The following is a 26,591-nucleotide window of genomic DNA, read 5'->3' as shown; positions in this document are numbered from 1 at the left end:
TCAAGTTACGTCTGAAGGGAGTTCTCTGTGCCTCTTGGATTTCAATGCCTTTTTCCTTCCCCAGTTCAGGGAAGTTCTCAGCTATGATTTCTTCAAGTACCCCTTCAGCACCTTTCCCTCTCTCTTCCTCCTCTGGGATACCAAGTATGCGTATATTTTTTCTTTTTAGTGTATCACTTAGTTCTCTAATTTTCCCCTCATACTCCTGGATTTTTTTTCTCTCTCTTTTTCTCAGCTTCCTCTTATTCCATAACTTTATCTTCTAGTTCACCTATTCTCTCCTCTGCCTCTTCAATCTGAGCCGTCGTCGTTTCCATTTTATTTTGCATTTCCTTTAAAGCGTTTTTCAGCTCTTCCTGACTGTTCCTTAGTGCCTTGATCTCTGTAGAAAGAGATTCTCTGCTGTCCTTTATACTGTTTTCAATCCCAGCGATTAATTTTATGACTATTATTCTAAATTCACTTTCTGTTATATTATTTAAATCCTTTTTGATCAGTTCATTAGCTGTTGTTATTTCCTATAGATTCTTTTGAGGGGAATTCTTTCGTTTGGTCATTTTGGATAGTCCCTGGAGTGGTGCGGACTTGCAAGGCACTTCCCCTGTGCTGTGGTGTATAACTGGAGTTGGTGGCCGGAGCCGCAGTCAGACCTGATGTCTGCCCCCAGTCCATTGCTGGGGCCACAGTCAGACTGGTGTGTGCCTTCTCTTCCCCTCTCCTAGGGGTGGGATTCACTGTGGGGTGGCATGGCCCTTCTGGGCTACTTGCACACTGCCAGGTTTGTGGTGCTGGGGATCTGGCGTATTAGCTGGGGTGGGTAGGCAAGGTTCACAGGGGCAGGAGGCGCAGGCTTATCTCGCTTCTCCTTAGGTGATCCACTTCAGGAGGGGCCCTGTGGCAGCAGGAGGGAGTCAGATCCACTGCCAGAGGGGTGGCTCCACAGAAGCACAGAGTTGGGTGTTTGCGGGGAGCAAGCAAGTTCCCTGGCAGGAACTGGTTCCCCTTGGGATTTTTGGCTGGGGGATGGGCGAGGGAGATGGCGTTGGTGAGTGCCTTTGTTACCCAGCAAACTGAGCTCTGTTGTCCAGGGGCTCAGCAACTCTCCCTCCCTTTGTCCTCTAGCCTTCCCGCTTTCTGAGCAGAGCTGTTAACTTATGACCTCCCAGATGCTAAGTCGTGCTTGCTGTCAGAACACACTCTGTCCGGCCCCTCCACTTTTGCAAGCCAGACTCGGGGGCTCTGCTTTGCCGGCAGGCCGCCCCTCTGCCCTGGCTCCCTCCCGCCAGTCCGTGCAGCACGCACCACCTCTCCGCCCTTCCTAGCCTCTTCCGTGGGCCTCTCGTTTGCGCTTGGCTCCAGAGACTCTGTTCTGCTAGTCTTCTGGTGGTTTTCTGGGTTAGTTAGGCAGGTGTAGGTGGAATCTAAGTGATCAGCAGGATGCGTGGTGACCCCAGCGTCCTCCTAAGCTGCCATCTTCCTAAGGAATAAATTTAAAATTAGGGACTATGAGTATAATATAGACTGATATGTGCAGAAGATGTTATATATAAATCAAATGACAATCACAAATCTAAAAACAGTAATAGATATGTAAAAAATAAAAGGAAAGAAACCCAAGTGTACCACCAAAAAACCCCAGCAAATCATGAATGATAGAAAGAGAAGAAACTATCAGAGAATGACTACAAAGTGACCACAAGACAAGGAATAAAATGGCAATAAATAAATATATCAATATTTGCTCTGAATGTTACTGTACATTATATTCTAATCAAAGATATAGGGTGACCAAGTGGATAAAAAACACAAGACCCATCCATATGCTACCAATAAGAGACTCATTTCAGACATAAAGTCACCTGCAGATTGAAAGTGAGGGGGTAGAGAAACATTTATCATAATAGTGGATGTCAAAAAAAAATCCAGCATAGCAATACACATATTGGACAAAATAGACCTCAAAACAAAGCCTGTAACAAAAGACAAAAAAGACACTACATAATAATAAAGTGGACACTCCAACAAGAAGATATACAATTGTAATATTTATGCACCCAACATGATAGCACCAAAATATATAAAACAGTTATAACAACCACAAAGGAACAAATTGACAGGAATACAATAATGGTAGGGGACATTAAGACCCACTTACATCAGTGGACATATCATCCAAACAGAAAATAGGTCTGTTGGGAAGAGGGAAGATTGTAGAGTAGTAGTGGGACCCTATGCTTGCCTTGTCTCTTGAACACAGCTAGATAAATATCAAGTCATTCTGAATGCCCACGAAATCTATCTGAAGACTGATAGAACAAACTTACATCTAGAGGGAGAAAATGGCCACATCATGAAAGGTAGGAACTGTGGAGTGTTGATTTGGGGGATACAAGAACTGCAGGTGCTGTGGAGGGGAGGGAATCTTGATCACAGAGATAAAAGAGAGAGAGAGAGCACAGCATGTAGGGAATTGCACAAGAGAAACTCTTCCCCAAAACCACTGTCTGGGAAAAGATGGGCTGAATACCACAAGTTTTTACAAGGAACAGAGCTAAAAGTCTGAAGTTTTAGAAGTCTAGGCCATCAGGGAGTTGTGCAAGGCAGGCTTAGCAGTGTTCATGTGGGGAAAGAAGACAGAAGCCTGGGAGCAGACAGTGTGGTCTGAGGATCCCCTGGGTCACACAAGGATAAACAATTCCCCTTCTTGGAGTGCATTTGGGAGAGGTGGTACTGCCTTTCATGGGACAAAAGGGATGTCAGATGCCATTGAGCGGCCCTGTTAATTAGGATAGCAGCAGAGTCACCTACTGAAGGCAGCTAACCCAGAAACTAGTTTTGCCTGCACTTTACCATAAACTCTCAGCCCCTGCATGGCTATGCGACTTCTTTTCTGGGACAAACCAGCACCAGCCACAGTGCAGCAAGACCCTCTGTGAGATCATCAGTGCAGGTTCATGCCATGCTGAGTCCCTGAAATTTGGATTTTTGAAACCTAGGCACACACCTGAGATAAAACACAGGAGTACTATAGGGGTGCCTGGGTGGCTCAGTTGGCTAAGTGTATTGTTCGGGTCATAATCTCATGGTTCATAAGATTGAGCTCCATTTCAAGCTCTGCACTGAAAGCACAGAGAGTACTTGAGATTCTCTCTTTCCCTCTCTCTCTCTCGGCACCTCCCCCATTCTCTCTCTCTCTCTCTCTCCTTCTCTCTCTCTCTCTCTCTCAAAACAAATAAATACACATTTAAAAACTAAACACAAGAGCACTGTACTGTGAGGCTCAGACAGATGTCTCAGACATGGACAGGGTGGAGGCAGGGTTCAGGTAGAAGACTGAAAGAAAAGATAGGAGATTGTTCACTATTCTCTGAGGGCTTCCTGAACAACAGGCATATCGTCTTCTCCAGGGACGATAGAGCAGGGCAACACAACTTCCCCCTGCTTATCAGCAAGGACAGATTTCAGTGAGCAACACTGTGCCCCCAGTGGAGACAGGAACCGTTTACAACGAGCTCCACTACGGCGCACCCTGAAGGCGCAACTCTTACTCTGTCAAGTCTGTCTGAGAACCAGTGCAGCTGGCCCCTCCCCCAGAAGACCAACAACAGTGCTTCACACACACCAACTCTACTGATCGTAGATGCTGCAAAGCTTCATCTCTAGGGAAGTTAAGATCTAGCTTTTACTAACAAGCAGACAAAAAAAAAACTAATTAAAACTCACCACACATGTCTAAAACTGGACCGGGTCCAAACACTCCCCACTCCCTTGTCCCATGGCAAGGAGAAACTCTGCATAGGACTTATCTGTAGGAAAAAGTAGCCAAAACACAACGGCAGTGAGCACACAGCATACACCAAAAAAATTCCTGAAGCACCAGGCCCTGGACAGTATATGACCTCTTCTTAATATAGTCATTTACTCTCAGGAGCAAGGAACATGACAGCTTTTCCTAACACACAGAAGACAGGGGTCTAGGCAAAATGCCAAGATGGAGGAATTCATCCCAAAGAAAGAACAAGAAGAGGTCACACCCAGTAATCTAATCAAAACAGATATAAGTAATATGCCTGAACCAGAATTAAAAACACCAAGCATAAAGTCACTAGCTGGGCTTCAAAAAAGCATATAAGAAGCCAGAGAGATCCTTACTGCAGAGATAACAGGCCTTAAAACTAATCAGGCTGCAATAAAAAATGCTATAACTGAGATGCAAAACTGATGGATGCATTGACACTAAGGATGGAAGAAGCAGAAGAATGAATCAGTGACAGAGATGACAAAATTATGGAAAATAATTAAGCTGAAAAGGAGAGGGAAAGAAAATTATTGCATCACAAATGTAAACTTAGGTAACTCAGTGACTCCATAACGTGTAATAACATTCATTATCATAGGAGTCCCTGAAGAAGAGAGGGGAAAATGGCAGAAGGTTTATTTGAGCAAATTATAGCTGAAAACTTCCCTAATATAGGGAAGAAAAATAGTCATCTAAGTCCAGGTGGCACAGAGTTAATACTTATTCTCAGACTATTAAAAAAAAATGAGGAAGAAAATCTTCCAAGTTCATTCTATAAGGCCAGTATTACCCTGATACCAAAACCAGTATTACCCTGATACCAAAACCAGATAAGACACTACACAATAAAGGGAACTGTAGGCGAAAATCTGTGATGAACATATACAAAAATTCTCAACAACTACTAGCAATTTTCATGCAAAAATATATTTAAAAAATTATTCACCATGATCAAGTCAGATTTATTCTCAGGATGCAAGGATGGTTCAATACTTTCAGATTAGTCAACATGATACATCGCATCAATAAGATTAAAGATTTAAAAAATATGATCATTTTAATACATGAATATAAAGCATTTGACAAAGTACAGCATCCATTCATGATAAAAACCTTCAACAAAGTAGGTCTAGAGGGAATACACCTCAGCATAATAAAGGCTATATATAAAAATCCCACAGCAACCATCATCCTCACCAGTTTCACTCAATACTGTACCAGAAGTCCTATCCACAACAATTGGACAACAAAAAGAAATAAAACACACCCAAATTGGTAAAGAAGAAGCAAAACTCTATTTGCATATGACATTATACTCTGTATAGAAAGCCATGAAGACCCCACCAAAAAAACTATTAGAACTGATAATTAAATTTGGTAAAATACAGGAAATAATACCAAGATACTGAAATTCATTGCATTTCTATACACTAAAAATGAAGCAGCAGAAAGAGAAATTAAGAAAACAATCTGATTTACAATTGCACCAAAAAGAATAAAATACCTAGGAATAAACTTAACTGGAGGTAAAAGACCTGTACACTGAAAACTATAATACCTTAATGAAAGAAGTTGAATATGACACAAACAATACTCCATGCTCATAGATGGGAAGAAAATATTATTAAAATGTCTATAATATTCAAAGCAATACTTATCAAAATACCAAGAGAATTTTTCACATAACTAGAAGAAAACAACTTTAAAATTTGTATGTAACCAAAAAAAAGAGCCTAATAGACAAAGAAATCTTGAAAAGAATAGTGAAGCTTGAGGTATCACTACATGAGACTTCAAATTATATTACAAAGCTGTAGTAATTAAAAGAGCATGGTACTGGGGCGCCTGGGTGGCGCAGTCGGTTAAGCGTCCGACTTCAGCCAGGTCACGATCTCGCGGTCCGTGAGTTCGAGCCCCGCGTCAGGCTCTGGGCTGATGGCTCGGAGCCTGGAGCCTGTTTCCGATTCTGTGTCTCCCTCTCTCTCTGCCCCTCCCCCGTTCATGCTCTGTCTCTCTCTGTCCAAAAATAAATAAAAAACGTTGAAAAAAAAATTAAAAAAAAAAAAGAGCATGGTACTGGTATAAAAAATAGACACATAGATCAATGGAAAGAATAGAAAGCCTAGAAATGAATCCACAATTATGTGGTCAACTAATCTTCAACAAAACCAGAAAGAATATCTAATGGGAAAAAGACAGTCTCTTCAACAAATGATGCTGGGAAAACTGGATAGCTACATGCAAAAAAGTGAAACTAGGCCAGTTTCTTTCATCAAACACAAATATAAACTCAAAATAGATTAAAGACCTAAATGCAAGACCTGAAATTATAAAAATCCTAGAGGAGAGCATAGGTAGTAATTTCTCTGACATTGGCTGTAGCAACATTTTTCTAGATATGTCTCCTGAGGAAAGGGAAGCAACAATAACCTGTTGGGACTACATTAAAATAAAAAGGTACTGCATAGCGAAGGAAAGAGTCAACAAAACTAAAAGTCAATCTACTGAATGGGAGAACATATTTGTAAATGACATATCTGATAATGGGTTAGTATCCAAAATGTATAAAGAACTTCTACAATTCAACACCCAACAAACAAACAATCCAATTTCAAAATGGGCAGAAGAAATAAACAGACCTTTCTCCAAAGAAGACATATAGATCACAAACCAACACATGAAAAGATGCTCAATATCACTTAGGGAAACTCAAATCAAAACTAAAGTGAGATATCACATCAGACCTTTAAGAATGGCTAAAATAAAAGACACAAGAAATAACAAGTGTTGGCTAGGAGGTGGAGAAAAAGGAACCCTTTTGCACTGTTGGGAATGCAAACTGGCACAGCCTCTGTGGAAAGCAGTATGAAGTTCCCTCAAAAAGTTAACAATAAAACATTTTATAATCCAGTAATCACACTACTGGGTATTTACCCCCAAAATACAAAACCACTAATTAAAAAGGATACATACACCTCTTTGTTTATTGTAGCATTATTTATAATAGCCAAATTATAGATGCAGCCCAAGTGTCCATCAATAGATTAGTGAATAAAAAAGTGGTATACATACATTGTGTGTGTGTGTGTGTGTGTGTGTGTGTGTGTAAAATTCAGCCTTAAAACAGAATGAGATCTGTTCGTTTGCATCAACATGGATGGAGCTAGAGAGTATAATGCTAAGCAAAATAAGTGAGTCAGAGAAAGATAAATACCATATGATTTCATTCATATGTGGAGTTTAAGAATGAAAAATGAGCAAAAGGGAAAAAAAAGAGAAAGGGGCAAACCATGAAAAAGGCTCTTAAGTGTAGAGAACAAACTAATGGCTACCAGATGGAAGGTGGGGAGGGGGGCTGAGTTAAATAGTTGATGGAGATAAAGAGTATACTTACCTTGTTATGCACTGAGTAATGTATAAAATTATTAAATCATTATATTGTACAGTTAAGCTAATATAACAGTGTATGTTAACTATACTAGAATTAAAATTAAAAACTGATAATTTAAGAATGTATTTTGTTTGTAATCAAGGAGAGCAAAATACATTTATTTGGAACCACTGAATTTCAATGCACCACATTATTGTTTATAGTTCTTAGGTTTTGAACAAATCTCCAACGTGTTTCCTTCCTTCCTTCCTTCCTTCCTTCCTTCCTTCCTTCCGTCCTTTCTTCCTGGTAAAATAAGAGTGTTACAAGATCTAGCACAAGGAATTGTGAGCCCACCTATATATATATATATATATATATATATATATATATATATATTCTTGAACAATAGTTTTATTCAACTTAATGCATCTTATTTGAGTGGATATTGTCAAATATTAAGTAATAGCTTAATGATATTGACAGTCACCTTACTAGGGGCTGGTGATTTAATTTTTCCAACATTAGAAAAGGACCATAATTCCCTCAGGATTTGAAATAACAAATGTTTACCTTCCTGCTGTTTTGTTTGGTATATTTGTTTTGTAATAAATCAGATTGTGGCCTTTACATATATCTTTTAAATCTAAAAACATTTCACTTTTTTGAGAAAAGGTCATTATACACCTCTAAAAGTGCTCATCATATAAAATGAATAGGGACACAATTGGGCAGCAAAACAAACAAATATCAAAAGCCAAACAAAGCATACTTTTCTATAAAATTTCATATGTGAAATTTTACTGGTTATGACTTAAATACTGAAATTGGTAGATTTAAAACTCCTACCTTTTGAACTAATTTTTAGCCCAAGGGAGAGGGCAATAGAGAAAAATAGGGTTAAGAATAGCTAGTGTAGTTCCAGGTCTATTTGGGTCTTTGAAGTTTTCCCTACAATAGTGATACTGACCTTTCCTAAAGTATTAGTGAGGAGGAAGGGAAATGCCCTCTCATTTTCCTCTGAGCATTCCTATTTTTTTTATTTTGCTCAATGTGCCATTTAATTTTTCAACTGCATCATTTGAGATGTCCAGGGTTTTCATAATAATAGAAGATACAGTCTTCTTGCCTTTGAGTGTTTGGAAAGACATTTTAGTGAAACCATGAAGATGTTGTAATTGTAAATTCATAACTTTAGCTGTTTTTCTTTCCTTATTTTTTCATTGGAAGCTCTTAGAAATTTGATCCACAAAAGAAACAAGGTTATTGGTAGGTAATGTTGCCTTTTCTAAGTCAAATCTCCTTACTAGTGAAACCAATTCTTCATCTAGATCTTCTAGGTAGGCTGAATTTAAGAACAAATCACTTTGATGACTTTGAAAACTCTCAGGAACCATTTCAGAATATTGTTAATTTTTTTTTCAAATCTTTCAAAATAGTCGAAAGTAGTCTCTCCAGGCTTTTCTTTATATTGTTGAATTTTTGTCCAATCTACTCTTTTTGTGGAAAATCTAAGGAATTTCCAGTACAATCCATGGGCAATTCTTCTACAATTTTCAAGATCACTTCATGTCTAAGGAAATCTTCCATTTATGTTTTCCATTATGCCTTCTTTAACCATTCCTTTGTTTTACTCTCAGATATGAGCATATGCACAAGCTGGTATAAGCCAGCATATCCACAATTCATATGCCCTAACAGTAAAATCAAAATTCTCTAGCAAATCCTATGGGATCTTATAAATAGTCTAGGAATTCTTCAATTTTTTAAGCACTATTCTGGTCCAGCAGGGTATAAATAAGTGTCAGATCACCTCTCCCTGACATTGGTTTTTCCTTAAAGGTTACTTAAATAATTGTTGATCCCTCAGTATTAATTCCTTGAGTTTTGGGCGGTTCTTCTTTGGGAAAGTAGGTGGAGGTAAAGCAGATAAATAGTGGACAAACAGCAGATAAATAGGGGATTTCATAGAGAAAGGGATGCAAAGAAGTGAAAGGGGGCAAAGGTGGGAAAAAGTTATTGGCAGTTGTTTCCATGGTGTTTTCTAGCTTACCACTAGATTCTAAAAGTTTGTTGTTGTTGTTGTTGTTGTTGTTAGTTTCCTGTAAGGAAGACATCTTGTTACCACATTTTTAAGCTTCTAAATACCAATCAAAATAAACTTTCCTTTCCATTTCTTTAATTTTATAGCTGTTTTAAAAATAAATAAAAATAAAATAAAATAAAATAAAATAAAATAAAATTATAGCTGTTTTTCCAATTGTGCATACAATACAATTATTTTTGGTAAATCAAATGAATCCCATTTTGGCCATCTAAGACTTAGATTATCTTTTGTTAAATTTTCTCATTTAATTGAGTACTTAAAAATAGGAATTCTGTATGCATTTTCCATATATAAAATCTCCCTGATTTCCTGTGTGTGACTGTTTTATGTTCAAAGGTTGTTCAGCTTTAGAAACACAAATTCCCATATTACTTGGGTTGTAGTTTTAGTATAAAGACTGAACAATTTTCGTGGGAGAGGAGAAAAATATAGTGGATAAAAATGTGCTGTTTATAAGTGACACTTCCAAGAGGCCATGAAACACACTCGTACGTGTCTCTGGTTTCCCACTAATCATCTAAACTGCTGTGAGGGTTGGGGAGCCAGATGATCAACCCTTATCTGTGCAACCCTGGATGAGCAAAACTTTACTCACTATGTTAAAAAGATGGAATTCCCAGGGCGCCTGGGTGGCTCAGTCGGTTAAACGTCCAAATTCAGCTCAGGTCACGATCTCGCGGTCCGCGAGTTCGAGCCCCGCGTCGGGCTCTGGGCTGACGGCTCAGAGCCTGGAGCCTGCTTCCGATTCTGTGTCTCCCTCTCTCTCGGCCCCTCCCCCGTTCATGCTGTGTCTCTCTCTGTCTCAAAAATAAATAAACTTTAAAAAAAATTTTTTAAAAAAAGATGGAATTCCCTATGGCACCATTTTTTGTCTTGAGGAATAACTTCAGAAACTTTCTATAGGTTCTGGGTCTCCAGAGAACATCTTTCAGCTGGAAAAAGAAAGTGTCCCTTATTTTTGGAGCTGAATAATTTTTAAAAGATGTAAAAAATATATATATATATAAATTTTTAAAAAGAGCTCATTCTTCAGAGCATTTCCTCCCCTGTAAAGGTTCCTCCCCTGTGTTTCAGCTGGAAGGGGAAAGTGTCCATTATCTTTGGAGCTGAATAATTCAGTCTCTTATTTTCTGACCAATTAGCATTGTGCAGTCTTTAAATTTTTATGCTAAATCAAAGCCAAATATGAATTAGCCAACCCAAGTTTTATTACTTTTCCTTAGGTTTTGTATCTAGAAAAATGTACTGGTATAAACAAAATCAGTCTAAATAACATATTAAATAAAAGTCAGGACCGTCAATGTAAAATAAGGAGATCCACATATCAGGAGAATTCACCGATCCACCAGAAAGGTGGCAAGAAGTCAGAGGGGCACAAGGAGCCTGTGCTGTTACCAAGCATCAAGTTCCAGAAGATGTCAGGTGGCCTCAGGTGGGTATCTCTGATATCCTGACAACTATGCCAAGAAATGTTGACACAAATTTACTAGAGAGAGGACTCTATAATTAAAAAAAAAACAGAGAGTTTTATTCAGGCCTAAATTAAGACAGTTGTCCAGGAAACACAATATTCACAGGGAAGAAAGTGCTCCAGAAAATAAACAGTTTTTACAGGTTTATATACATTTTTAAAGTTTATTTTTGAGAGAGAGATAGAGGAAGAGAGAGAGAATGAAGAGGAAGGGCAGAAAGAGAGGGAGAGAGAGAATTCCAAGCAGGCTCTGTACTGTTAGTGGAGAGGCTGATGTGGGTCTTGAATCCATGAACCGTGAGATCATGACCTGAGCCAAAATCCGGAATCAGACACTCAACCAACTGAGCCACCCAGGCACCCCTATACTTTTTTATATCTTGCAAAATCTCAAAAGATTATAGATTAACATATAGGCAGGAATTGCAAGTTTTAACATCAAGAAATACAGGGAGTAGGAACAGTGATTGATATCACAAAGAGAGATGGTTTTCCTTTAGGCTACTCATTCACAAAGCAAATGTACAATGCCTATGTGATGGGCCATAAATCAGGTTTTAGTTTGAACAAAGTTTATGTACAGTCATGCTGATTTAGGAAGAACTCTAAAATGGCTTTCCTTGTATATCAGACTTTAGAAAGTTTTTTTCTCATTTTTTCATTTGTGTATATTTATGTAATTATCTGTGTATGAATGTGTTTATGTTTATGTGTATTAAAATGGATACTTTTAAGGGTTTGTTTTTATGTGTGTTTAAGCATAAAATGAAGTGAATTTTCTTTAGAACAACAAATACCCAATAATTGGCATTCTTATACACATTTGCTAATAAGATACTTACTATGTTATTATGTCAGAAATGTAAATGATACAACAAATTTTAATAAGTTAGGATTAGAAACTGCAACGATGTACAAAATAGTCATCTAATCACCCAGAATGATGAAACTGTTGAAAAGATTACAGAGTTCATTCATTAAAACAGATAATTGACTGAAAATTAAAATTAAAATTTGAAATATATGTTATGAGAAGATTCAGTGTGTTTCTTCTAAGAACACAATAAATCTGTGTGTATTTTTCTGTATGTGTGTGCATGTGTGTGTATGTGTGTGTATGTGTGAAGGTATTTATGTGTATTCATACCTGTGCAATGTGTAAAGGGTATCTGTATGTGTGTATGTTTTGTGTGTGTGTGTGTGTGTGTGTGTGTATGAAGACACCTTAAATGAAGGAGGGGAGAGAATTTTCAATGAAAGATGTCTTCAGCTCAGAAAACCTAAAAGTGAATCTACATTACACATGCATACATGACTAACACATAAGATTGATTACCATCTAGTTATATGTGTCAGAGGATAAATTCCTCCTCTCCAACTGTTTCAGTGAAGTGAAACATTGGACAAAATGCATGTAGATCTTGCTTTCTCCAAAGTATATCTCCAAATGTCCTAGGTTGGACCACACTACAGTTTCTTGGCATTGGACAAAGACTAGTATATGCATTTGGATGTGTGAAAGGGGAGAATTTGGCAACTTCTCCTATCCACCATTGCTTTAACTCTCTTTGCTCAAATACACATTTCAAAAATAATGTCCTTCTAACAAAGTGACATTACTACACGCTATTATTAAGGAATACACTTTAAACTGTTTCTGCATACATGAAAATTTTGCAGGGCTATTGATACAATGGTTTTGCTGGGTCTTCCAGGTAGCTGATAATCCATGTTCAGAAAAAGTCTGGTCCAAGTGAGTGGTGCAGTCTATTACAATCACTCTTGGGGTTTTGAAATCACATGACCATTGTTCTCTGGCACCATTGTCAAATCCATGGAGCTAAATAGCTGTACATGGGTTACAGTCAAATGCCTAGAGCTCCCCAGCACCATGTTCCAACCAAATTAGCCCACCAGTCAGAAACTACTTACAATGGCAGCGTCCTCATACTTGCCAAGTTCAGATTAGTTGCTGCTGAAAAAAGTCTACAAAAAACTCACAAGAAACTCAAAGTATCAAGAGGCCCAATTCTTCCAACATCCTGTATACACCAAAGTTGACAGATAGACAAAGTTCTATGAGTGTGGCGTTGAGGTAACAGCAAACTTTGAAGCTGGATCATCTGTCAATCATGGAATTTTCCAGATCTTCAGCCTTGCTGAGCGTAAACAAAAGTGACTTTTTGGAGGATAAAGATGAGAGTAGGGAGGGGTTTTCCTGGGAATGAAAAAACATGAGGTGAAAATATAATAGCACAATAATCACTTAAAATACAATAATAGCCCATTTATCTGACTTATTTCTAAGTCAAAGCAGGAGAAGGAGCATCACAAAACAAGATATGATTTATCCAAGAAGCACAGGTACCTAGGGGTATTTTCATTCTTTTCTCTCCTTTAGGGAGACCATAGACAGTCAGCCTGATTGTTCTGGGATATATCCATTCGACAAAAGGAGAATAGGAAGCATAACTCTCTGTCCTTAGTTAAAAGAGTGAGAAGGATTTACAAGAGGAAAGACGAAAAGATACCAGCAGAGCTCAACACTCACAAAAACTACTAATTTCAAAAACAGCTAAAGATAAAAGATGATAGGTGGATGTGCAATTGACAACAGTGGTGATAGGAGATTGGCCATCTGCTCAGCCCAGGACTTCTCTAAATATTTAATCTTATACTTGTGTGGAAAAGTAATATATACAGGCAGTGGTAAGATTTCGAAGAGAGAGGAGATAAAGGGTACATCAATGAAAGCAAAAAAATGGAAAGAAAAAAAGACAATTTAAACTACAGATCTTTTCCCTTAAAATCTCCTTGACTAAAAAGGTAGATGCAATACTCTAACACGTATGGAAATTTTAAAGAGATTCCTGGAGTTCTGAACCCAAAATCCACCTTTCCCTGTCACAAGGTGGGACAAAACTACCAGAAGTTAAACTCCAGTTAATTTGCTTTATGCTTTTAGAGATTGGCTTGCCCTTTTCCAGAGGAAACTCAAGGACACAAAGGACTTTGAGTAATATGTCCTCATTACAAAGAGAATGATCAAGGTAGAAGAAGAAAGAGAAGATGGTTGAGGAAAAAGAAGAGGAAGGAGATAAACGCATAAACTCTAATCAAATGATGATAATCCATTTTCTAAACTGTTAAACCTAATGGAGTAGGAGAGCCATTATGAAGTTGACAACAAAGGCAGCAGCAGAAATCTGAAGCCAGTCAGCTGGGCCTGGGACTTCCAGGAATCTCCACAGTTGTCCTGTGTTGATAAGAATCTATTGTTGTTATTGTTGTTTTTAGTTATTTTCTATTTTATAAGTTATTTTGCTTCCTTGGGAATGGCTATGTGAAAGGGATCAAGAGAGGAAAGTGAACAATAGCTAAAATGCTATAAAACAGACTTTGAAAAAAAAAACACAAGTGGCTAGAGATGAAACATGCTTGAACTGGGTATAATTCCTTCAGAGTGAACTGAGCCATGTTCTAGGTGCTCACTGCATGGTAATAACTTCCCTGAAGACACAGAAGTTATGGCCGAAGTCTGTACAATTTCCGCTATTATCCTAAGGTGAACCATCCTATCCCTCTAGAGGGCACAATGGCCAGTCACCTTTTAATAGTTACAATTGTATGAGAAAGAGAAATATAGAAGAGAAAAACATTTGGTGGTGGTAAGATTTGGAAGACAGAGGAGTTAAATTTACATCCATGAAAGCAAAAATGCAAAGAAAAAAAGACAGTTCAAACTACAGATCTTTCCCCTCAAATTCTCCTTGATCTAATAAGGATATCAAACGCTCTAGCAAGTATGGAAATTTTCCAGAGATGTCTGGAGTTCTGGCTCCAGAAATCCACTGTGGATTCTTGTAATCAGTGACTACCACTCATTCTGACCATCACACATTCCACACAGAGGCCTATGCACCAATGAAGAGACTGCAAAGTTTAAACCCAGAGACAGTTGCTCCCCAAATCCTTACCTTCCAATAAGGATAAAAGATAAATCCAAATTCTGAAGAGAAGAGAAGAGAAGAGAAGAGGGATATGGGAGGAAATTTATAAACACTAGCTAGAATGCAATGGGAAAATAGTAGCTTCAACTATACATCAGAGTACAAAGAAGTAAAGAATAAACAAATAATCCTGGGAAGAAGGTGGCGTAGAAGGACGCTGGGCTCACCGTGTGTCCTGCTGATCACTTAGATTCCACCTACACCTGCCTAAATAACCCAGAAAACAGCCAGAAGACAAGCAGAACAAAGTCTCCGGAGCCAAGCACAGAGGAGAGGACCACGGAAGAGGGTAGGAAGGGCAGCGAGGCAGTGCACGCTACACAGACTGGCGGGAGGGAGCCCGGGCAGAGGGGTGGCAGGCCAGCCAAGCAGAGCCCCTGATTCTGGCTTGCAAAAGTGGAGGGGCCGGAAAGAGTGTGTTCTGACAGCAAGAGGGACTTGACATCTGGAAGGTTATAAGCTAACAGTTCTGCTCAGAGAATGGGAGGGCTGGAGGACAACGGGAGGGAGAGTTGTTGACCCCCTGACAACAGAGCTCAGCTTGGCGGGGAACAAAGGCACTCGCCAGCACCATCTCCCTCGCCCATCCACCAGCCAAAATCCCAAAGGGAACCAGTTCCTGCCTGGGAACTTGCTTGCTCCGCATAAACACCCAACACTGTGCTTCTGCAGATCCATCCCTCCGGCAGGTCTGACTCCCTCCCGGTGCCACAGGGACCCTCCCAAAGTGGATGACCGAAGGGAAAGCCAGCTGAGCCTGCCCCTCCTGCCCCTGTGCACCTTGCCAATCCAGCCCAGCTAATACGCCAGATCCCCAGCACCACAAGCCTGGCAGTGTGCAAGTAGCCCAGAAGGGCCACGCCACCCCACAGTGAATCCCGCCCCTAAGAGTGGGGAAGAGAAGGCACACACCAGTCTGACTGTGGCCCCAGCGGTGGGCTGGGGGCAGACATCAGGTCTGACTGCGACCCTGCCCACCAATGCAAGTTATTCAAGACAGCACAGGGGAAGTGCCCCACAGTCCCGCACCACTCCAGGGACTATCCAAAATGACGAAACAGAAGAATTCCCCTCAGAAAAATGTCCAGGAAATAACAACAGCTAACAAACTGATCAAAAAGGATTTAAACAATATAACAGAAATTGAATTTAGAATAATAGTCATAAAATTAATCGCTGGGCTTCAACACAGTATAGAGGACAGCAGAGAATCTCTTGCTACAGAGATCAAGGGACAAAGGAAAAGCCAGAAGGAGCTAAAAAAAATGCTATCAATGAGCTGCAAAATAAAATGGAGACAACTACGGCTCAGATTGAAGAGGCAAAGGAGAGAATAGATTAACTAGAAGATAAAAATTATGGAAAAAGAAGAAGCTGAGAAAAAGAGAGATAAAAAAATGCAGGAGTATGAGGGGAAAATTAGAGAACTAAGTGATGCACTAAAGAGAAATAATCTACCCATAATTGGTATTCCAGAGGAGGAAGAGACAGAGAAAGGTGCTAAAGGTGTACTTGAAGAAATCATACCTGAGAACTTCCTGATCTGGGGAAGGAAAAAGGCATTGAAAAGCAAGAGGCACAGAGAACTACCTTCAGACGTAACTTGAATCAATCTTCTACATGACATATCATAGTGAAACTGGCAAAATACAAGGATAAAGAGAAAATTCTGAAAGCAGCTAGAGATAAACGTGCTCTAATATATAAAGGGAGACCTATAAGACTTGTGACTGATCTCTCTACTGAAACTTGGCAGGCCAGAAAGGAATGGCAGGAGATCTTCAATGTGATGAACAGAAAAAAATATGCAGCCGAGAATCCTTTATCCAGGAAGTCTGTCATTTAGAATAGAAGGAGAGATAAAGGTCTTCCCAAACAAACGAAAACTGAAGGAATTCATCACCACTAAACCAGCCCCACAAGAGATCCTAAGGGGGATCCTGTGAGACAAAGTACCAGAGACATCGCTACAAGCATGAAACCTACGGACATCACAACGACTCTAAACCCATATCTTTCTAGAATACCACTGAATGAAATTGGACTAAATGCACCAACCAAAAGACATAGGGTATCAGAATGGAAAAAAACAAGACCCATCTATTTGCTGTTTACAAGAGACTCATTTTAGACCTGAGGACACCTTCAGATTGAGAGTGAGGGGATGGAGAACTATTTATCATGCCCCTGGAAGTCAAAAGAAAGCTGGAGAAGCCATACTTATATCAGACAAACTATACTTTAAAATAAAGGCTGTAACAACAGATGAAGAAGGGCATTATATAATAATCACAGGGTCTACCCATCAGGAAGAGCTAACAATTATAAATGTCTATATGCCAAATACAGGAGCCCCCAAATATATAAAACAATTACTCACAAACATAAGCAACTTTATTGATAAGAATGTGGTAATTGCAGGGGACTTTAACACTCCACTTACAGAAATGGATAGATCATCTAGACACATGGTCAATAAAGAAACAAGGGCCCTGAATGATACATTGGATCAGATGGACTTGACAGATCTATTTAGAACTCTGCATCCAAAAGCAAGAGAATATACTTTCTTCTCCAGTGCACATGGAACATTCTCCAAGATAGATCACATACTGGGTCACAAAACAGCCCTTCATAAGTATACAACCATTGAAATCATACCATGCATACTTTCAGACCACAATGCTATGAAGCTTGAAATCAACCACAGGAAAAAGTCTGGAAAACCTCCAAAAGCATGGACGTTAAAGAACACCCTACTAAAGAATGAATAGGTCAACCAGGCAATTAGAGAAGAAATTAAAAAAATACATGGAAACAAATGAAAATGAAAATACAACAATCCAAACGCTTTGGGACGCAGCGAAGGCAGCCCTGAGAGGAAAATACATTGCAATCCAGGCCTATCTCAAGAAACAAGAAAAGTCCCAAATACAAAATCTAACAGCTCACCTAAAGGAAATAGAAGCAGAACAGCAAAGACACCTTAAACCCAGAAGAAGAAGAGAAATAAAATCAGAGCAGAAATAAAGAATATAGAATCTAAAAAAAAAAAAAAACCCCTTTAGAGTAGATCAACGAAACCAAGAGTTGTTTTTTTTTTGAAAAAATAAACAAAATTGACAAACCTCTAGCCAGGCTTCTCAAAAAGAAAAGGGAGAGGACCCAAGTAGATAAAACCATGAATGAAAATGGAATTATTACAACCAATCCCTCAGAGATACAAGCAATTATCAGGGAATACTATGAAAAATTATATGCCAACAAACTGGACAACCTGGAAGAAATGGACAAATTCCTAAACACCCACATGCTTCCAAAACTCAATCAGGAGGAAATAGAAACCTTGAACAGACCCATAACCAGCGAAGACATTGAATCAGTCATCAAAAAGCTCCCAACAAATAAGAATCCAGGACCAGATGGCTTCCCAGGGGAGTTCTACCAGACGTTTAAAGCAGAGATAATACCTATCCTTCTCAAGCTGTTCCAAAAAATAGAAAGGGAAGGAAAACTTCCAGACCCATTCTATGAAGCCAGTATTACTTTGATTCCTAAACCAGACAGAGACCCAGTAAAAAAAAGAGAACTATAGGCCAATATCCCGGATGAATATGGAAGCAAAAATTCTCAATAAGATACTAGCAAATAGAATTCAACAGCATATAAAAAGAATGATTCACCATGATCAAGTGGGATTCATTCCTGGGATGCAGGGCTGGTTCAACATTCGCAAATCAATCAATGTGATATATCACATTAATAAAAGAAAAGATAAGAACCATATGATCCTGTCAATCGATGCAGAAAAAAGCCTTTGACAAAATTCAGCAACCTTTCTTAATAAAAACCCTTGAGAAAGTCAGGATAGAAGGAACACACTTAAAGATCATAAAAGCCATTTATGAAAAGCCCACAGCTAACATCATCCTCAATGGGGAAAAACTGAGAGCTTTTTCCCTGAGATCAGGAACACGACAGGGATGTCCACTCTCACCCCTGTTGTTTAACATAGTGTTGGAAGTGCTAGCATCAGCAATCAGACAACAAAAGGAAATCAAAGGCATCAAAATTGGCAAAGATGAAATCAAGCTTTCACTTTTTGCAGATGACATGATAATATACATGGAAAACCCGATAGACTCCACCAGAAGTCTGCTAGAACTGATACATGAATTTAGCAAAGTTGCAGGATACAAAATCAATGTAGAGAAATCAGTTGCATACTTATACACTAACAATGAAGCAACAGAAAGACAAATAAAGAAACTGATCCCATTCACAATTGCACCAAGAAGTATAAAATACCTAGGAATAAATCTAACCAAAGATGTAAAAGATCTGTATGCTGAAAACTATAGAAAGCTTATGAAGGAAATTGAAGAAGATATAAAGAAATGGAAAAACATTCCATGCTCATGGATTGGAAGAATAAATATTGTCAAAATCTCAATACTACCCAAAGCTATCTACACATTCAATGCAATCCCAATCAAAATTGCACCAGCATTCTTCTCAAAACTAGAACAAACAATCCTAAAATTCATATGGAACCACAAGAGACCCCGAATAGCCAAAGTAATTTTGAAGAAGAAGACCAAAGCAGGAGGCATCACAATCCCACACTTTAGCATCTACTACAGAGCTGTAATCATCCAGACAGCATGGTATTGGCACAACAAGAGACACATAGACCAATGGAATAGAATAGAAACCCCAGAAGTAGACCCACCAATGTATGGCCAACTAATCTTTGACAAAGCAGGAAAGAACATCCAATGGAAAAAAGACAGTCTCTTTAACAAATAGTTCTTGGAGAAGTGGATAGCAACATGCAGAAGATGGAAACTAGACCACTTTCTCACACCATTCACAAAAATAAACTCAAAATGGATAAAGGACCTGAATGTGAGACAGGAAACCATCAAAACCCTAGAGGAGAAAGCAGGAAAAGACCTCTCTGACCTCAGTCATAGCAATTTCTTCCTGGACACATCCCCAAAGGCAAGGGAATTAAAAGCAAAAATGAACTACTGGGACCTTATGAAGATAAAAATCTTTTGCACAGCAAAGGAAACAACCAACAAAACGAAAAGGCAAGCAATGGAATGGGAAAAGATATTTGCAAATGACATATCGGACAAAGGGCTAGTATCCAAAATCTATAAAGAGCTCACCAAACTCCACACCCGAAAAACAAATAACCCAGTGAAGAAATGGGCAGAAAACATGAACAGACACTTCTCTAAAGAAGACGTCCGGATGGCCAACAGGCACATGAAAAGATGCTCAACGTCGCTCCTCATCAGGGAAATACAAATCAAAACCACACTCAGATATGACCTCATGCCAGTCAGAGTGGCCAAAATGAACAAATCAGGGACTATAGATGCTGGAGAGGATGTGGAGAAACGGGAACCCTCTTGCACTGTTGGTGGGAATGCAAACTGGTGCAGCCACTTTGGAAAACAGTGTGGAGGTTCCTTGTAAAGTTAAAAATAGACCTACCCTATGACCCAGCAATAGCACTGCTAGGAATTTACCCGAGCGATACAGGAGTACTGATGCATAGGGGCACTTGTACCCCAATGTTTATAGCATCACTCTCAACAATAGCCAAATTATGGAAAGAGCCTAAATGTCCATCAACTGATGAATGGATAAAGAAATTGTGGTTTATATACACCATGGAGTACTACGTGGCAATGAGAAAGAATGAAATATGGCCCTTTGTAGCAACATGGATGGAACTGGAGAGTGTGATGCTAAGTGAAATAAGCCATACAGGGAAAGACAGATACCATATGTTTTCACTTTTATGTGGATCCTGAGAAACTTAACAGAAACCCATGGGGGAGGGGAAGGAAAAAAAAAAGAGGTTAGAGTGGGAGAGAGCCAAAGCATAAGAAACTCTTAAAAACTGAGAACAAACTAAGGGTTGAGTGGGTGTGGGAGGGAGGGTAGGGTAGGTGATGGGTATTAAGGAGGGCACCTTTTTGGATGAGCACTGGGCGAGGTATGGAAACCAATATGACAATAAACTTCATATATTGAAAAAAAAAGAAGTGAAAAGAAAAACAGAAACAGGAATGCCATGATCAAAGGTCAGTAGTTTGTGTAAATACTGTAGGAAAAAAAATTAACCCGAGACTTCAACTTTAAAAAATATCATTTGCAAGGTAGCTTTAATATTTTATTCTAACATTACTTGTTTTCTTGTATTTTGATTTGGCATTTGTCCTCATTTTGCAGACACTTATGCATTTTGTTCATTTTTCTCGTCCAGTCCCCTAGGTGTTAACTTCATTAACTGTGAAAAATAAAATTTCCACCATAAGGACATTTAAAAAAATAGGTATAATAATTTGTGTCTTGTTTCCCTCATAGGATATCTGTCAGGGTCATGCATATTTACCTATAAAGAAACAATGGTTATTGGTAAGATATTGTTGCTGTTGTGCATTTCGACCATTGCTTGGCATCTGTTTGATTTTTTCACTCTCTTTCTCACCTGTTAAGCTCTCTGCCATGAGAATTTCAACTTTTTAATTTAGAAGTTCTTTTATTTGTGTTTCAGAAATTATTTCCTTTTTATATATAATTTTTTAACATTTATTTATTTTTGAGAGACAGAGACAGAGCATGAGCAGGAGGAGCAGAGAGAGAGAAGGAGAGACAGAAATCCGAAGTAGGCTCTAGCTTCTGAGCTGTGAGCACAGAACCTGATGCAGGGCTCAAACTCACAGACCACAAGATCATGACCTGAGCCGAAGTTGGAAGCTCAACTGACTGAGCAACCCAGATACCCCTAAAAAATACCTGTGCTGCTGTTTATGTTGTTTACTCCTGTATTGTTCAATATAATTTTCTCCCAATAGTTCTCAATTAAAAGCACAAATATACTGCTGCAAACACCCTAAGCTATTTTCTTGGCAAAAGTATTTTTTTAAGTTTTTATTTTAATTCCAGTTAGTAAGCATACAGTGTTATATAGGTTTCAGGTATAAAATATAGTTATTAAACACTTCCATTCATCATCCTGTGCTCATCATGACAAGTGCCTGCCTTAGTGCCTATCATCTATTTAACTCATCCATCCATCCTACTCCCCTCTGGTAACCATCAGTTTGTTCTCTATAATTAGGAGTCTGTTTCTTGATTTATCTTTCTTTCTATCTTATTTTTTTCTCTTTGCTTGCTTGTTTGTTTCTTAAATTTCACATGTGAGGGAAATCATATAAAGATATATATATCTTTATATATTATATATTATAATCATATATATATATTATATATTTATATATTTTATATATTATATATTATTATATATATAATATATAATATATTATATATTTATAATCATATAAAGATATATATATATATATCATATATATATATGCACATTGAGATATATATTGAGAAATGCAACTAGGCAGCAAATAAGCAGTAGGACATGTGAGTCAGGGATTTAAAGGAGAAGTCCATATATGAAATCATATTATAGATATGCATGGAGATAAGTGAAATAAATCAATCAGAGAAAGACAAAGTCTGTTCTTTTGTGCAACCCTGCATTAACTTCCTTGAGGCATGTCCACGGGATGCCTATTGACTCTGTCTTATTTATATATATGATGGAAGTCTTAGTTGTACCCTGTAAACTAGCAGGGCCTGCCCTAACTTACTAGAAAGTAGGAAACTAGATGAAGAAAACAAACAATGTGAAAAATCACTGAGAGCCAAAGCTAACTGATCAACATGCAAACAATGAAAATTTACAAGCAGTAAGTCCTTGAAATTACTATACCTGCCCAGGCTTGCCAATCATTCTGTTTAGGATCATTCCTCTTAAAAATCCTTAGTTGTTCCCAAATTAGAAAGAAACATTGATAGCCAAAGACAAGTTTTGTAAGTGATCACAGACTGAGAAAACTAAGGTCCAAAGAGCAGAAAGTGCTTAATCAAAGTCACATAAATATACAAATGTTTAGGTCTGGAGTTGTGTCCACTAAAACCTACTAACTACTCATCAATTACTGACTTGTATGAAAACTTTTTAAGAACGGCGCAGTAGAATATTAAAACAGAAATTGTATTTCTATTTTAAGGATTCTTATTCATTCAGTTAGTCGTTCATTCAGTAACTAGTGCATGATCTGTGATTTCATTGTGATGGGTACTGAGAGATCCACAGGTAACCTAGCATTTAAAGCCAATTAATTAAATGTAAGTTGGTTACTGTGTTTGCTTATTACATCATAAAATATTGCACTTTTATGGTGTTTTACTGGTGCCTGCCTTTCTATGCCAACATACCTGGGAGGTGTGAGCCTTGTCTTAGGGCCATAAGAAGGATTGCTTATGGCAGCAGCTTTAACAAGTACCTCATGGGTAACAGAGGTGGTTCCTAGGTCTCATTGACTCAGCCCCATGTTTTGTTCTGATTATCATACCTCATCAGGCTAAGAGTTTCCCAAGGGTTGGAAGAATGACATTCCATTTCTCTTTTTTGTCAGTAATTAGGTTCTATATGCTGTAAGTACTATAGTTGTGCTGAGAGATAGAAGTCAGACACATTATCCTGAGTCTTATGGGCTGGGAATGAAGGAGGAAAGAAGAAATCATTTCCTCAATGTAGACACAAGGGGGAACTAAATGCAACCATAATTCCAATCCTATATGTATGAGACATTTTAGAACTTAGAGAGGGCCTTTTAAAGGCCATTATCTCAAGGCTCTAGAACGTTGCAAAGTAGGTGGTGTAGAATTCATTGGTTCTACTTCACAACTACAAAAACTTAGATTCAGAGGTTAATGTGACTTGCATAAAATCACAAGCCTGCAAAGCGACAAAGCAGATTTCAAACCTAGGTAAGTATTCTGATCAAGCATCCAGAAGTCCTTTTTCTAAGGGCAGATCATCTGCAGGCGGTTTTATTTTGGAAACTTGGATAAAAGGAAACAGTACAATGGGAGATATTTGCACTGGGGAATAAACAGATTTTGGTTTTCTTTATTCATTCAGTTCACAAGAATTTACTAAGTGTCTACTCTATGCAAAGACCTATCTTCAGCTTTGGGATACAGAGATGACTAAGACACATCTTTTGACTTTGAGGAGTTCACTAGTCAATGATGTGACAGACTTGTCTATAAATTATTGCACGGAGTATGATAAAGTTATATTCAAAATAGAAAGGGAACAGTGGTGATTTAGGAAGATCTCAGGGAGGAGTTGATGCCTGAACTGACCACGTGGCACTGGTTTCTAAATTGCATGATCTTTTAAAAACTGTTTCTCTATTTTTACCATGAGGGTTTGAACTAGATAGTCTCTAAGGAAACACGTAGTATATTTTTTAAAGGTTGTAGTTCACAATAGGGGAGAGTTACAAGTCTGTAAACTTTCAAAAGGACTGAGATTTATTAGTTATGCATCTTCTTTGTCCTACTGCCTTGATACACAGAACCACCTGGAATGGTGCTAAGGTTAATTGGCCTGAGATGTCTTGAATAACTAGTTATAGGTGCTATCTGAATTTTCAGGCATATTCTGCGTTCCTAATCTATTTTTCCTGTCTACTCTCTTTTTCTGTTCCCACTGACATATCTCAGTCATAATTTCATCACTCCTTTCTCTATCCATTCTACCCCTAATAATCATCTTGGACACTTCAATACCTAGCAGGCCCTGTCTTCTTCAACATTTTCATGTATTCAATTTACCACAATGTTTTGGATACCTACCATACACCTGATGTGGCACTAGTTTCTGGGGATACAAGCATGAGCCAAAACAGATTTGGCTTCAAACTTCAGTGAGCTTACAGTTTAGTAAGGTAGATTTTAAGGTAATTGTAAAAATCATACAAAAATGTAAAAATACAGGTGGGATGATTTGTAAGAGGTAAAAGTATGGGGCTATGAAAATGTAAAAATGTGAGACCTGAAACCATAAAAATCCTAGAAGCAAACTCAAGCAGTAATTTCTCTGACATCAGCCATAGCAAATTCTTTTTAGATATGTCTCCTGAGGAGAGAAAAACAAACGAAAAAAATAAACTATTAGGATTACATCAAATTAAAAGCTTTTGTATAGCAAAGGAGACAATCAACAAAAGTAAAAGGCCACCTACAGAATTAGAGGAGATAATTGCAAATGACATATCTGATGAAGGATTAGTATCCAAAATCAAAAAAAAAAAACTTATACAACTCAACAGGAAAAAATCATTAAAAAATGGATAAAGACATAAACACATATTTTCCCAAAGAAGACATACAGATGGCCAAAAGACACATGGAAACATACTCAATATCATTCATTGTCAGAGAAAGACAAATCAAAACCATAATGAGATATCACCTCACACCTGTCAGAATGGTAAGAATGGCTAAAATCAACAACACAAGAAACAATAAGTGTTTGCAAGGATGTGGAGAAAAAGGAACTCTTTTGCACTGTTGGTAGGAATGTAAATTGGTGCAGCCACTGTGGAAGACAATATGAAGGTTTCTCAAAAAATTAAAAATAGGACTACCCCATGATCCAGTAAATTCCCTACTGGGTGTTTACACAAAAAATACAAAAATACTGATTCAAAGGGATATATGCAACCTTATGTTCATTGCAACATTATTTATAATAGCCAAGTTATGGAAACAATCCAAGTGTCCATCAATAGATAAATAGATAAATAATATAAATAGGTAAAGAAAACAATATGTATAGCAACTATACATACACATATACATACCATGGAATATCAGTCAGCCACAAAATAAATGAAACATTGCCATTTACAACAATATGAATGGAATCTAAAGGGCATAATACTATGTGAAAGAAGTCATTCAGAGAAAAATAAATACTATATGTTTTTATTCATATGTGGAATTTAAGAAACAAAAAAAATTAATAAAGAAAAACAGAGACAAACAAAAAAACCCAGATTCTTAAATGTAGAGAATCAGCTAATTGTTACCAGAAATGTAGAGAATCAGCTAATTCACAATAGGGGAGAGTTACAAGTCTGTAAACTTTCAAAAGGACTGAGATTTATTAGTTATGCATCTTCTTTGTCCTACTGCCTTGATACACAGAACCACCTGGAATGGTGCTAAGGTTAATTGGCCTGAGATGTCTTGAATACCTTGAGGGGAGGTAGGTGGCAGGATGTGTGAAACAGGTTAAGGAGATTAAGAGTACACCTATCTTAATGAGCACTGAATAGTGTCTGGAGTTGTTGGGGGACAAAAGTTGGGACTTAAATTAGTCAAGGATGTCAGGGAATGTTTCCCTGAGAGTGGCACAAATTATTATCTGAAGAAAGAGCAGAAGTCAACCAGGTAAGAAAGATATGTGTGGGAGAGAGTTGGTCCAGGGAGAAAAGCATGCACAGAGGCCTTGTGGTAGGAAAGAGTGCAACCGATTTAAGAAACTTAAATAGGGGCACCTGGGTGGCTCAATCAGTTAAGCATCGAACTTTGGCGCAGGTCATAATTTCACAGTTGGTGAGTTCAAGCTTCACTCTCTGCTGTCAGTGTAGAGCCTGCTTCAGATCCTCTTTCCCTTTCCTTCTGCCTCTCTCTCTCTTTCAAAATTAAATAAACATTTAAGAAACTGAAATAAAGACAATGAGTTTTGAGTCAAATAAATGAAGTAAAATATGGTGAAAGTAGAGCTGGAGAAATGGGCCGGGCCAGACTATTCAGGACCTGTAGTCCATGGTAAAGACTTTAGTCTTCATTCTAAGAGTAAGAGAAAAAAAAAATTAACGCGTTTTTAGGAAAAGATAAGGTTGCGTGAAATGATCAAATTCATGTTTTGGTAA

The sequence above is a fragment of the Neofelis nebulosa genome, chromosome X (assembly GCF_028018385.1).
Source record: "Neofelis nebulosa isolate mNeoNeb1 chromosome X, mNeoNeb1.pri, whole genome shotgun sequence".
Classification (NCBI taxonomy): Eukaryota; Metazoa; Chordata; class Mammalia; order Carnivora; family Felidae; genus Neofelis; species Neofelis nebulosa.
This window is presented reverse-complemented; position numbering follows the sequence as displayed.